Genomic DNA, 14755 nt, shown 5'->3' on the forward strand with positions numbered 1-14755 from the left:
ACACACACACACACACACACACACACACACACACACACACACACACACACACACACACACACATACACACACACACCCCAGTAGCCTGGTCAAGATTATAACTGGTTGCCCATTTTGATATCCAGTGAATTTTCAGCAAATGAGAATGGTATAGGAAGAATAAGAAGGATTTCTGTCATGACACACACTCACATGCTGTCTAGTCACAGATCCTCAGAGTTCCCCTTGATAAGGTAAAGCCAGGAGAATCTGGGCCTGAGGTGATCAGGTTATTTATAACATCCCCACCCCCTTTCAGCCTCCTTTCCAACCAACATGGTGGCTAAATCTAACCATTCCTGCCAGTAGAATGTAAGCTCCTTGAGGGCAGAGACTGTTTTGTTTTTGTTTTTGTATCCCCAGCACCTAGCACAGTGCCTTGCACATAGTAGGTGTTTAATAAATGGCTATTAAATTGAATTGGCTAACTGAGGCCTCAATTAAATCCCTATGAGATTTTTTTTAAAAATAATATTTAGTGCCACAAGATTCAGGTGCCCCTCCCTATTATTTTCTATTTTTTTTGTATTCTCAGTTTTATAATAACTACATCATATGTTCAGCTATTCTGATAGCCTTATGGATCATTTCAAATCAGCTTCAGGATCCTGCAGTTTATTAATCTGAGGCATACCTCTTCACAATGAGCTAGAAATGAGGGCCTGATGGGAAGAAGTTGCAGAATTTGTGATGGAGATAAACTTCCTATTTCGACTAAGCTCTGATTTCTTGTGAGTACCCATGGCTAATTTTCCCCTAGGCTCTAAACCTGAGAGAACAGTCTAATTTAAATGGTGGACAACACCTCAGAAAGAATATAATTAGATTTCTGCTGCACATGCATGGGGAGTGAGAGCAAGGGTCAGAAAACCTCCTGACTAAATTAAACCCAACGGCAGCTTGCTGAGGCAGTCATTCTTCAATCCCAGGGAAAAGGGAAGAGGCAGACTCAAAGTGTATATGGGCTATAGAGAGAGACTATTCAGTGGTCTGGTGCATCAGTCAATATGGGGCTCCTTAAACACCAGCTGCAGAGTCATCTGGTGGAGCTTCTGGGAGGAGTCATCTACTCACAATTGCACAGGAATCACTGGCCCCATCCCAAATCAAGGCCTCTTGAGCAAACCTCACCACCAGTGTCACCTTCCCACATCACAGCAGTGCAGTCTACAGAGCTATTTCAGAAGGAGGAGGAAATTTTCAAAAAGTTGCCAAGAAATTGCATCAGAATTGTTGAAACTGCTTCTGTCTTGTTTCCAGGGTAGTGTCTAAACTCACACAAAGAGACCCTAATAAGGCCCAGAATACGCAAATAAAACCAATGAACATTATAAGAAATATGCTTATCATAAAATCTCTTCCTGAAGCCACACTTAATTACAGCAATAGCTAAATGCCACAGATATTCATGTCTGCATCTCTGTATATACAGTCAATTCTCAAATGGTCCCATCTATGAAAAAGATCAATAATATGGATAATCTAAAACAATATTAATCAAAAATTCAATTATACTTGGTTTTGAGATATGGGATTTTTTTGCAGCGCATTTGCCATCTTAATTATTCTTTGTTTAAATTAATTTTTAAATGTGTCTATTTTAGTTGAATACATATCAACTATATATCAGGAAGGTGGCCCAGGACTAAGCTGAATAATGTAAGGAAGCCAGCCTGGGAGCAACCTTTCTGTGTGGATAACACATACTTACAGAAATGACAGCATATGGTATAATGATGCCTATTATCCATCCACAACTACACAAGCCCATGTAGACCCATGTATGTGCTCTATTACAGGAGCTCGCGCAGCCTCATCAGAACATAAGGGGATCAGGGCTACATTCTGAAAACAAGCAAACAAAAATTGAACAGGAAGACAAGCAATGGTTCTGTACCAAAGCACAGTCCAGGTGCTCCTAGGACCTAGTTCTGGAACAAGAGAAGGGAATTCCTCAGTAACAAGCCTGTCAAAATCATTCAAGTGAGACAAGCCTTGTCACAACTTCCCTTTCCAGCCAGTAAAATATTCTCTGAATTATTCAAAACTCCCATTAAAACAGTAAAAACAAAAACACTAACAACAACACACAGAAACCAAAAAACCCTACTTATCTCCTTGCAGGAAGACAGACCTTCTCCATTGTAAAATAATGTATAGCATCTGCCACCATGATTTTACTGAAACACTACACTTGAAGTTATTCTGTTTTATGGAGAAAGATCCATCTAGCAAAAAAAAAATTTTGTATAACAGAGAGGAAACACGGACCGACACCAACACATTCTACATTACAGGAATTTCCATAGCTATGTTCTCTGTAGTGAAATAAAAAAGATTACTCACTATACTTGGTACTTAAAGCTAGCTGCTCTATAGAGCATCTTCTTTAAAATGATGTACTAATGTAATGTTTTGTAAATTTCTAAATGGTTTTAAATGGGATATTATCTTTTTCAATAAACTTACATATTTTTCTTAGGTTTTAAGACTCATTTACTAGCTCTGAACAGCCTGACCCAGTATACAAAATGTATACCTGGGGAAAAGCAAAAGTATTAGCTTCCAGTACTGGCATTCAAGTCCCTCCACAGATCTGGCTCCACCCTTCCTTCCCAACCTTCATGTAGTCTATGTTTCAGTTGAACTGGATTGGTCTGTCCCTTGGCCTGCCTTCTCCCATCTCCATACCTTTGCTCGTGCCATCCACCATTCCAGAAATGGAATCAGCTACAATTTTATCTGCTGAAATCCCTCATTTCTTTTAAGACCCAACTCAGGAGCTAACTTGTTCACAAAACCTTTCCTGACCCACCACACTACACCTACCCCCAAATAAAAGTGATCTTTCCCTCTCCAATACCTCTTAGGACTTTTCCTTGATTTCCCCTCTGTGCTTATCTCACTGCCCTTTGTAGCATAGTGACTTATCTACATGGCATACTCCCCTATAGACTCCATGAGAACAGAATCTACATCATATCTATGTATCCTCAGTCTCCTTGTACAGGGAAGTACTTAATAAATGTTTGTTGAATTGACAAAGAAGGACATCTTAAGGCTCTTGAAGATGAAGAACGTTGAAAGCTGGCAGTGCCACTACTCATTGACCTGAGGAGCCTCAGAGAGAGTGGCATTGCTGTGCCCATTCTGGACAAGTTTCTGAACTGCCACAGTGACCACCTTGGGGGAGCCCTTGTTGTGGGAAGGGAGAAGACATCAGCAGCAGAAGTCCCATGGGAACTTAAGCCCTGATAAAGAAGACATGGAAAAATATTTCAGAAGATTGCAGTGGGTCAGGTCCAAGAGACAGAGAGAATTTCCTCAGGGAAAACTACATGAGTGATAAGAAATCACATGTTGCTGTTTCAATAGAGCTACCACAGAACCAACTACAGAACCAATTACATTCATGGTGGGGTAGCAGCTTGAGTACTGGACTTGGGATTGGGAAGATTTGAGCAGAAATCTGACCTCTATCATCTACTACATGTGTGACCCCTTGAAAGTCACCTACCCTCTCTAGACCTTAGTTTCTTTTTCAATAAAATGAGCCCATGACCTTAAAAGCCTGGGCCATCTGGAGGTATTATTAGCCCTACTGAAATAAAATGAGTTGCCCAGATCACATAGCTAGTAAGGGTGGAATGATGTCTATAACCCATATTATTGGTACAAGAAAACTCTGGGAAGTTGACTGAACAGACACAGTTGTTACTGTTGTTCAGTCATGTCTGATTCTTTGTGACCCCATTTGGGGTTTTCTTGGCAGAGATGCTAGAGCAGTGTGCCATTTTCTTTTTCAGCTCATTTTACAGAAGAGGAAATTGAGGCAAACAGGGTTCAGTGACTTGCCCAGGGTCACACAGCTAGGAAGCTAAGTCTTCCTGATTCCAGACCCAGCATAGTATCCACTGAGTCACCTAGCTGCCCCTTAATGAAGAGAATCCCACAGGATCACGGATGGAGAGCTAAAAAGAACCTTAGAAGCTATGTAGGCCAATCCCCTCCTTTTATAGTTGAGGAAGCTGAAGCCCAGAAAATTAAGTGACGTGCCATGCAGATAGCAGGTGATAGTTGTTCTCTCACTCCAAATCCAGGGCTCTTTTGCCCAGCTCCTCTTCCCTCCCAGTCTTGAGGTGTTACAGTTTCATTAACTAAACTGAGATTTCAACATAAACTTTACTTAAAGAAGTCCATTTTTAAATTCTATGCTGCTAAGAAACTTGTCACATGCCAGGAAAAAAAGGGTTTTTTTTTTAAAGAAAAGAAAGAAGATTATACAATGGGCACAGATGAACTAGATACTAGAAGTAACAACAACAGCAATCCCCGCGACAGTTCTGTATTCAACACTTGTTCCCTCTCACTCCAGGGTTATTCGGCTGCCTGAATGGGACTAGATAGTTCTACCTTTGAAAACTCGACACAGCTTCAAGCTCAACGAGGCTTCTGCGAACTAGTTCACGCTCTTAGATTTCCACCCCGTATTAACCAAGCTCGATTCTGAAGCCTTCCAAACCCCAGTGTCCTTCCCTGCTACGGGCAGGAGAGAACAATGGATGGACTTAGCGCTAGGAGGGACCCCAGGAACTACCTAGTCCAACTTCCTCACTTTAAAGATGAGGAAACTGAGGCTCAGAGAGCTTAAATGACTCGGAGGACAGCCTGGCTCTCCTGCTACCAAATTAGGCCTACGCCACTGTGAGTGGTAAGTGCGGAGCCTGGTCTCCAAATAGGAAGCCGGAGACTAGAAACTTTGTTCTGAGTTTTGTCAAATCGGGCATGACTCTGGGCAAAGCTGCAGTTTCCTCACTGGCAAGATCCGCCTCCCCACGCACGTAACCCGGTAGTGTTTCTGCCGCCCTTCACGCCATCTCTGTACATGAGATGAGCAGAGCCTGGAACACTACCTGCCCTTTCTGGTACATTTATCATTACACTGATGGTCCCAAACGAAACTCATTTCAGGACGACTGATTGACATAATTAAGTCCCAGGGTGCTTTGCATATTTCACCAAGATATGGCCTCACTGTACGCGAAAGAAAATGAGTTTTGAAATTAAAGCAGATTGTTAACTATTTTATTCCTTATGTTTTTCATTAAAATGACAATGTTTATTATATGAGAAACGGTCTATTTCAGATGAAGTGCTGTTTAAATGAAACCAAAGGTCCATTTTCTAAAGAGGCATTTTGAGGGGTTTCAGAGGGAATCTTATTTTGGCTTATATCCAACTGAAATGAAAAGGTAAAGCAATCACACGAAACAGATATCTGATCTGAAACAAATAAAAGCTCGTATTATTGAAGAATTATAAGAAATAGCTTCCTGGGTCTTGAGATCTTTAATTGCACTATACTAAATCAAATCCTACCAAAACCCAGCCTTCCTCATAGAGCAAACATTGTTTTTAATCATCAATTAAATGCCGAGAACTCCCCTCCACATTTGAATTTGGCTTCATAAGTAGCACAAGCATTTCAGGCATAGATAGACACGGTCACAGTGACACCAAAATTTAACCGTCAGCCAAATGGGGCGACTCATTCGGGCAATTTATTTGAACAGTTATGCATCGCTCAGCACTTCCACAGAGTTCAATGAGACCCGTGATCAAGGATGGTCCCATAACCAGAAAAAATATACTGGACAAAAGAGAAAAGACAAAAGGATGCGTTTTCTTAAGGAGGGAAACAAAACACCTTTTGTTGCTGGCAGTGAAATAGAGAAAGAGAAAAATATGACATTTGCAAGACATCTGATGTGCATTCCTTCTGGGAACGCTTCCCAGCCACATCTTCAACACTTCTGGTCTTCCTTAATGCTAGCACCACCCCTCTGAGAATATCTCCAACTTATTTTGTATACATCTTGTTTGTACACAGCGGTTTGCATTTCACTTCCTCTGTTAGACTATGAGCTCCTTGAGAACAGGGACTCCCTCTTTTTTTGCCTTTCATTGTATCCCTAGCATTAGCACGGTCCCTGGCACATGGTAGTAAGCACTTTATAAAATGCTTGTTGACTGGTTGTCCATCTCCTTCCAGGGCAGCCTGATTCCTCCAACCATACTTCCTAGTCATCTTCCACTTGTTTTCTGTCCTGAATATTTTTGCAGTTTGTTCTTCACGATCTACTCCTCTCTCTGTTCTCCAATTGTCTCATATTTGTTGTCAACCCATGTAGGTGGGTAGGTAAAAGGAAGCATTTTCCCTTAATTTTTGTACCTTCCACAGTAAATCTTAGAATATCATACATGATAGAGTACCCAAAATCACAGATTTACTGCTGGAAGCGGCCTTGATATCTCTTTGTTCAACCCCTGGAGTTTATTCAAGGAATGAGGAGGGAAAACATGCTCATCGAAGGGAGATAAATTGCCTAGGATCAGACAGATAACAATAGAGCAAGAATCCCAGTTCAGACACTTTGTACTGTACCATATTTTCTTGAAAGATCACAAAATCTTTGAATTTAAGATTTGGAAGGAGAGACATCAGTGGTTATCCATTCCAACATGTACCTGAAAAACAATCTTTGCTATAACACACTCAACAATGCTCATCTGGTACTTTCTTGAAGATCTCCATTGTATGGGGGTGAAGAGATGCTCTTTACTTTGAGCTATTCAGTTTCCTGGTAAAATGAAGATGATAACTCACAAAATGCCTCAACATTCTTCCACGTGCTTCTCTTCTAGAGTCTTAAAGTCCAAAAATAATCACAACAATTTGAACAAAAAATTCAAACTATTCTGTTTCTCCCCTTCCCAGAACAAAGAAAGTGACAACACATGCTTAGCAAAAGGGGACAGAAGGGAAAAAATACAAACAAACCAAAATACGAAAAATATTCAGCACTGAAGATAGACCGAGGCTTCCCAAAAGGAGTTGGGGGATCAAAAGTTGCTTATAGGATTTATGGGCTGGAAGGGACTTTAGAAATGTACTTACTTCAAACCCTTCATTTTACAGAGGAAAAAATTGGTCAGAGTTAAAGTGATTTCTCCAAGGTCAGTAGTAAATGGAATTAGAAGCCAGATTCTCTGACTCCAAATCTATTCTTCCTTCCACTATTTGAGGCTTTGAGAAGAGGTATAAAATTGAGTAAGATGAATAAGAGAAAAAATCCAGAATACATAGGGCTAGTAAAAGGAAGCCAGGAAAATGGGAAGAAGCCAAGAAGAATTCTGGAGGGGACTAAAGCATGCAGTTGCTCCTAGCCCATTTCTATTTATAAGTAATACTGATAAGTAATAATGAAGAAATCTCTAGGGAAATCTATGGATCTCTAAGGATATTCTATGAGAATCTCTATGAAAATCTAAGGAATTCTAAGGCAACTCTATGGGAATAACATGGTGGAAAGATTATAGAACTTGGAGTCAGAAGAATAAAGGTCTAGTTCTCTCTCCCACAAACTGCCAGAGAGACCTTAGACAAGTCACTGCTCTTTTCCAGACCTTGCTTCCTCCTCTACCTACAAAAATGAAGAGGTTTAATAGTCTCCAAAGTGCTTTCTAGCTAGAAAGGTCTATGACTCTATTCTATAGCTCAAAGTGAATAAAAATTCTATAACCTGCTCTATCAATACCATAAAGATGAGGGAGCATCCTATTAGGATCTTTATGGCACTGTTAAGATAGCCACTGTTGTCAAGGCCACCCAAAGTCATTATGGGATATGATAGTCTGTTATAGGTACTAAGGGACTCTTCCACTGTCAAACAAATTGATATTAAAAGACAGGCTTTATAAGGACAAGACACTACCAGAGGCTACAATATCCAGGAGATGTTCAGCTGATACCAGTAGTCTCCTAAAAGGGTAGGATGGAAAAAGGAATGACCTTTAGGCCAGGAAAAAGGCAAATTCTTGCCTATGCTGGTCCATAGGATGATTAATTTAGAACCAGAAGAACAGGTCATTAATTTAGAACAAAATTAGAGTTTGTTTATTCCAACCCCCTCATTTTATAAGTTATAAAACTAAGGCCCAGAAACATGAAAGGACTTGTTCAAGGTCACAAAGGGAGTAAGCCGCAGAGTTCAACTTGACTTGCTTTCAATTCAACAAACATTTACTATGTATGTCCTCTGGTTTTGCAAAGGCAAAAATGAAATAGTCCCTGACCCCAAGGTGCTTATACTATATTGGGGGGAGGGGGGAGTATAGCTTACACATAAATAAACAAATACAAAGTATATACAAAGAAATTTCAAGATGGAGAAAATGCTAATAACTAGGGGTGGGATAAAGAAAAATTCTGGGTGGGGAGGGAGGAAGGTTTCATTCAGGGAGCAGCATCTGACCTTAACTTATAAGGAATACAAGGAAGAAATGAGATCTAAAACCAGGTTTTCTGACTCCAAATCTAATTGTCTTTCCACTACACTGACTATTGTTAGGCACTATGTGCAAACTGTAGGTATGAGAAATGGAATCAGATTAAAGTAATTCAGTGGCCAGATGTCAGGGGATAGGGAGAGGAAGGCAGAGGCATTGTACAATCAGAGCACAGGTCCCTTCCATATCTCACTCTATTCATGGTGGGAAGAACAAGAGATTTGGAATAAAAGCGCTGAGGGTTGAGTTCTGACTCTGCAAGCCATTTAATTTAATTTAAACTATGAATCTCAGTTTCTTTATTTTGAAAACAGATGTACCAATACCTTCATTACATTCATCCATGTTTTGTTAAGAGGAAGACACTTTAGCAATGATAAAATGCTAGATATGTATTGTCATTGTTACTTGATTCTGGAGTTTTATTTGAATATCCTAGGATGGCAAAGCTGATTAGCAGTGATTGGAACTGCTTTAGACTAGAAACTCCTTGGAATCTGGAACCTTGTGCTACTCTTTTTTTGTTTCCTCCACAGGATCTAGCACATTATCTTGCACATAACAGGAGCTCAATAAATGTTTGTTGAATTGATCTAAAAGGGAAAATATCCCCTGAAGTGATGATGTCACAGGTAAGAACAGTCTAAGAGAGAGATCCCTGGATTGGGCTAGAAGTCAAAAGACCTAGGGTCCAGTCTTGGCTTTGTCACCAATTTTTAACATATGATAGAGTCATAAGAATATAGAATGAAGAGTTGGAAGGGACATCAAAGATTATCTGGCCCAACCCCTACTTATATCATGGAGTCAATTCATTTCTTTGTAAAAGCACCTCTTTGTAGAAGAGAAATAACAACATCTACCTTACTAACTTTGTAGATGGTTACAGATTATACTTATTAATGCATTATGTTTTTAATACTCAAATACTCTAATATCCTTCTTTGTGGAACCTTCTCTTATGACAATAATGGTAGCAAAAACCTGATAAAGCAAAACCATATGAGATAGTAACCAAAATTGACAGGTTATTTATCATTTTAAACTAGGAATTAACTTGGTGTCTCTGAACTTAGTTGTATTTTATGTTTTAATAACTGTGTTTCAATACGATCTTTTTCCTAAGTGTTTTATTTTATGAATTTAAAAGAATTCAGTAAAGAGGTTCATACGCTTTACCAAACTTCCAAAGGGATCAAAAGACACAAAATTAAGAATTAACAATTAACAATTAATTAACAAGATGAAGAATCTCCGTTGGAGGTCTACTGTTTACCACTTCTTTGCCAAGAGGAAGGAATGTGTTCCAATTATCAATATTGATCACTGTATTATTCTGAATATTGTTGCTTTTATTATGTTGTTTCATCTACATCATCATAGTCATTACTGGTTCCATTCTCTCTCTTTGAATGGGTTCATACAGGACTCCCTGTTGTTCTCTAGTTCATCATATTCACTGTTCCTTATGAAACAATAATCCCATTACATTCCTATAATACAACAGAGCTGATCCCCAATCAATGGCTATCTACTCTGTTTCCAGGGTTTTTTTTTTTTTAAGTGATGCCATAAATACATTCCTAAATATGAAACCTTTTTTTCCCTGTCATTGACATTGGCATATATGCACAATAGTGAGATTTCTGTGTTAAAGGGTATTAACAAAGTGGTTGAACCGATTTATAATTTCATCAGCAGTATATTAGTGTTTTCCTGCAACTCTTTCAACATTGACCTATTTTGATTTTTTATTATCTTTGTTTCATAGGTGGGAGGTGAAACCTTAGAGCTGTTTTAATTTGCATTTCACTTATAATTAGTGATCTGGAACTTTTTCATGCTTCTTAATTGTGTTTTTCTTTTAAAAAAATGGTTTGGCTCAGATCCTCCAACTACATATATAATAGAAAAGATCTTAGTCTTACAAATTCGTTTAATTCCTTATATATTAAAGTGATAAGATTTTTATCCAAGATGCTTGATACAAAATCATTTTCCAAATGATTAGTTTCTCTTAAGATTATAGGTTCATTGGTTTTGTTTTTGCAAATGCTTTTAAATAACGTTATATAATTGAAGTTGCCTATTTTTTTCTTTTATAATTTTCTCTATCTCTAGTTTGGTTAAAACTTCCCCGACTGTCCCCTGTTACAACTTCCAATCATACTTGTAAAAAGGACCTCCTTCTATTCTCTATTTTTTAAATGATGGATCCTTTTACATTGGGCTCAGCTGTCTATGTATATATAGTAGAAGGTACTGTGTTGAATGATGTAAGGTAAGATGCTAATATAAAACCATTTTCTACCAAACTTTCCTGGGTTTTTTCTTTTTTCCTCCAGCAGTTCTCATCAAATAATCCTTTCCCCAGTACTTTATGTTTTTATGTTTACTGAATATTGCCCTGCTGTGTTCATTTGTTTCTTGGTCTTACTTAATCTAGGACTGACCTACTGCTAAATTTTTAAAACCAGGAACAAATAGTTTTGTTGGCAATTTCTTTAAAATATAGTTTGAGACCTGGGAATACTAATGCTTCATTTCTACTTCTAAAAAGTATTTTCCTTGAAATTCCCAACTGTTTTTTCTAGATGAATTTTATTTTTGTTTAATTTTATGAAGTAACTAATGCCTTGATAGTTTGATATATGATTAAGTATGCAAGTTAATTTATATAGTATTTTTGAGAGGCAGCATGTTGTAATGGTTGGAGTTTTGGCTTCAAAATCAGGAAGACATAGGTACAAGACACACCTCTGATACATGCCAATTTGTGACCCTGGACAAGTAACTCAAACTCTTCCTGACCTGGCAACTCTCTGAGATTAAAACATGTAGAAAAGCTACCAGTATGGACCAGTAGGGAGAATTTCCTCATTGTTAGTTCCCTACCCCATGCCCAATAAAGTTATTCTTACTATACTGGGGAGGTGTACCCAAGAACATAGGGTCCTCTCCATTTCTTCATTACTTCAGCAAAAAAAGTGTTTTGTAGTTATATTTTTATAAGTTCTATGCGTGCTTTCATAAGATAACTGTCACTTGTATTATACCTTTACCTAGTTATTTTAAATGAAATTTCTCTTTTTATCAATTCCTTAGGACTATATCAAGATGTAGATGTTTTTATGAATTTATGTTGTAAATTGATATTTGGTTGAAGCTATTGATTGTCTCAGTTTCTTCACTGATTTTCTAGGGTTTTCTGAGTAAAACATTATATTGTCTTCAAATAGAAATAAGTTTGCCTCCTCTTTTACCTTTAAATTCCCCCTAATGTGTACTGTGTGGCTAGAGCCAGCACATCTAGATAAATCACTTGCTAAATAATAGTTGGAGAGAGGAAGTATCCTTTTATTTTTGCCCATGGATTTACTGGGGAATCATTCAATATTTTTTCATTAGAAATTATGCTTTCTTGATTTTAAAATATATACTTTTATCACATCAAAAAAAGGTTCTTCCATGTCTAATGCTTTGGGAGGGGGTAAGAGGGTTAAGATAAAAGATTGTTGTATTTTTAAGGATTTTTTTTCTGTCTGTTGATTTAATCTTATAAATTTTATTGTTTGCATGATTAATGATGATAACTATTTCTCAGTGTCTAACCAGTCTTTCTTTCCGGTATAAGTCCAATTTTGCTATAATGAATAATTTTTAATATACTGCTATAGTCTCTTTAGTAAAAAATGTATTGAAAAAAATTTCTAACAGTATTAATTACTAATATTTGATATATAGTTCTTTATCTCTGCTTTACCCTTTCCTTGGTTTGGTCATTAGGATCATAAAAGGACTTTGATAGGACTTTGTTTTGAGAAACCGTTTTGTAGCAGAGGAGTTAACTATTCTTTAAATGTTTATTCAAGTTAATATATAAATCAATTTGTACCAGGTTTTACTCTGTTTCCTCCCCCCAGGTCATTTTATGTCTTGTTTGATTTCTCTTCCTAAGATTTAATTATTTAAGATCATTATTTCTTTTCATGTTAATTTGGGTGATTTCTCTCTCTTTTTTTAAAAAAAATCAAGTTAAATAATGATTTATTAATTTTTATTGGTATCCAAAAACAGTTCCTTCTTTTATCATTTGAAAAGTTTCATTTTCAATTTTATTCATTTCTCCTTTAATTTTTAAGACTCCTTTTTACCTTTGGGGGAACTTTCAATTTGTTCACTTTCTTGTTGTTATTTTCCCACTCAATTAATTAATCCCTTAGGTTTCTTTTTTGTTAATAAACGTTTTCAGAGATATAAATTTTTCTGAGAACTTTGCCAGCCACATCACATACATTCTGATATGTCTTGTGATCATTTGCTTTAAGATTTTTTTCTTTTGGTTTCCATGAATTATTCATTGATCACTCATTATTTAGGATATCACTACATAGACTCAATTCCAGTCTTTATCTTGTGTTCACACTTTATTAATTATTATTTTCATTATATTACATACTATAAAAGATGTCCTAAGTATTTTTGCAACTTTACATTTATGTATAACTCATTTACACCCTAGTACATGACCAGTTTTTGTATTGATACCATGTGATGATGAGAAATATCTATATTTTTTAATATTCCCATTTAAAAAGTCATCAAAGTACTTTCGATTCTAATTTTGCAAAACTTTTTTTCAACTGTGTATCTTCCTTTTTATTTATCTTTTGATTATATTTCTCCACCCCCCCCTTCTATTTCCCTTTCCAATCCCAGGTTAGAAGACAATAAAATCTATTGGCCATGATCTCCCATCATCCACTTCCTTAGTCTGATTAGCATTCATTTGTAGCATCACTTTCCAAGAAATGTCCCTTTAATTTATCTCTTAATTTATTCCTTTCTCTTTATATAATACTCTAGAATTTAACTCCCTTTATCTTGTGGAGGAAATTATTACTTAAATAAAATTGACTGAAGAGACAACAGTGGTGTATCAAAAATCCCTTTCTTTTCAAGCACATTCTTTTTTCTCATACAAGGTGAGGTTTTTGGAGTACAAAAGCTTTGATCCCACCCATAGCCAGCCCAACTACCAGCACATGTTTGAACCTCTACCAAGTTCCTCCCTCCTTCTCTTTAAGGATTGTTTCTTGTGGTGCCTCATTGCCAGAAAAGTTAACTTGTGAAGGAGGCAGCATGATGTGATAGGAGAAGACTTGCATTCAGAGGCAGTGAGCCTTAACCAAATGCATGGCCTTTTATGCAACCCCTGTCTATACTAAGGCCAGGAATTCATCTCTCTGAGCTTAAGCATCAGAGCTTAGGTATCTGTCTCTTAACCTTTATTGGCGACATTGGGGACAATGATTTTCCTTCCCTTGGAGTGGAAAGTATCTTGAGAAGCATGGTATCTGCTCATTTAAAGTCTCTGCACCTAGACAGAACCTATGATGAGGTTTCCATTGTATGGTGTATATCTTTACCCCCAGGGAAACACACTACAGTGCCATCAGTGGTGGGATGATAGATATCAGATTTAGAGCTGGAAGAGACTTTAAAGGTCAATGAGTCCAATTCCTTCATTTTGCAAAAGAGATAACTAAGTCACAGAACAATTAAGTAACTTGCCCAGGGTCATACAACTAATAAGTGTGTGACAGCAGATTCTAACCCAGTTGCACCTAACTCCCCATTCTCAGTCCCATTCCCCACTTCTAAGGGCCTAAGGGTTCTCCCAAAGAGGGTCAGGGATAACAAAAACTGCCCAGAACCTCTCCTTCCAGGTGTATTCCTCTTAAGGGAGACATGGGAAGGCAATGAGAATAGACACATGAAGCTGGGAGGCATAGGAGCCAGAACAGGGGATGCTTTGTACGCCTAGAAGAGAAACAACAAGGTCTTCTATTGTTACTCGTATTGTTTTACTGTAGCAATGAGCATGTATGAATTTTTTTTCCTTTATCTTGTCATTCATATTACTTCATTTGTGCATTTCCGAGGTAGAACTGGGTTTAGAGGCAATATTTTATTTTGGCATGTTGTCAGAAGTTTCCCTCATTAATTGTTATAAGGAAAAAAGAAAGAGTGCACGTGGAGATACTTCACTGAATTCTTAAGAAAGGTTGTATAGGTGGAAAAACTGCAGGACTTGGATTCAGATTCAAATCATGGCTCTGATACTACCTATATGACACTACCTATATCAAACACAACACACTGGGTCTCAGTTTCCTCATCTATAAAATGAGAGAGTGGTCTAGATGATTTCTGAAATCTATTCCAGCTCTAAACTTATGATCCTACTTTAAATTATTATTTACTTTTTAAAGTAAAAGCCCCACAGTTGCTTAAAATAAACACTTGCTGACTGATTCACTGGTTATTACCCCCACTGTGTCTCAGCATCAGATCAGACCAGAGG

General features: G+C 37.4%; 1 protein-coding gene across 1 annotated transcript in view; it reads right to left on the reverse strand.

Annotated features, from left to right (window-relative positions):
• DOCK2 (dedicator of cytokinesis 2) overlaps nucleotides 1-14755 on the reverse strand; it is a 497074-nt gene that overhangs the window by 239339 nt on the left and 242980 nt on the right. The window lies entirely within an intron of this gene.

This window comes from Vombatus ursinus, unplaced genomic scaffold (genome assembly GCF_900497805.2).
Source record: "Vombatus ursinus unplaced genomic scaffold, bare-nosed wombat genome assembly UNPS02014863.1, whole genome shotgun sequence".
Classification (NCBI taxonomy): domain Eukaryota; kingdom Metazoa; phylum Chordata; class Mammalia; order Diprotodontia; family Vombatidae; genus Vombatus; species Vombatus ursinus.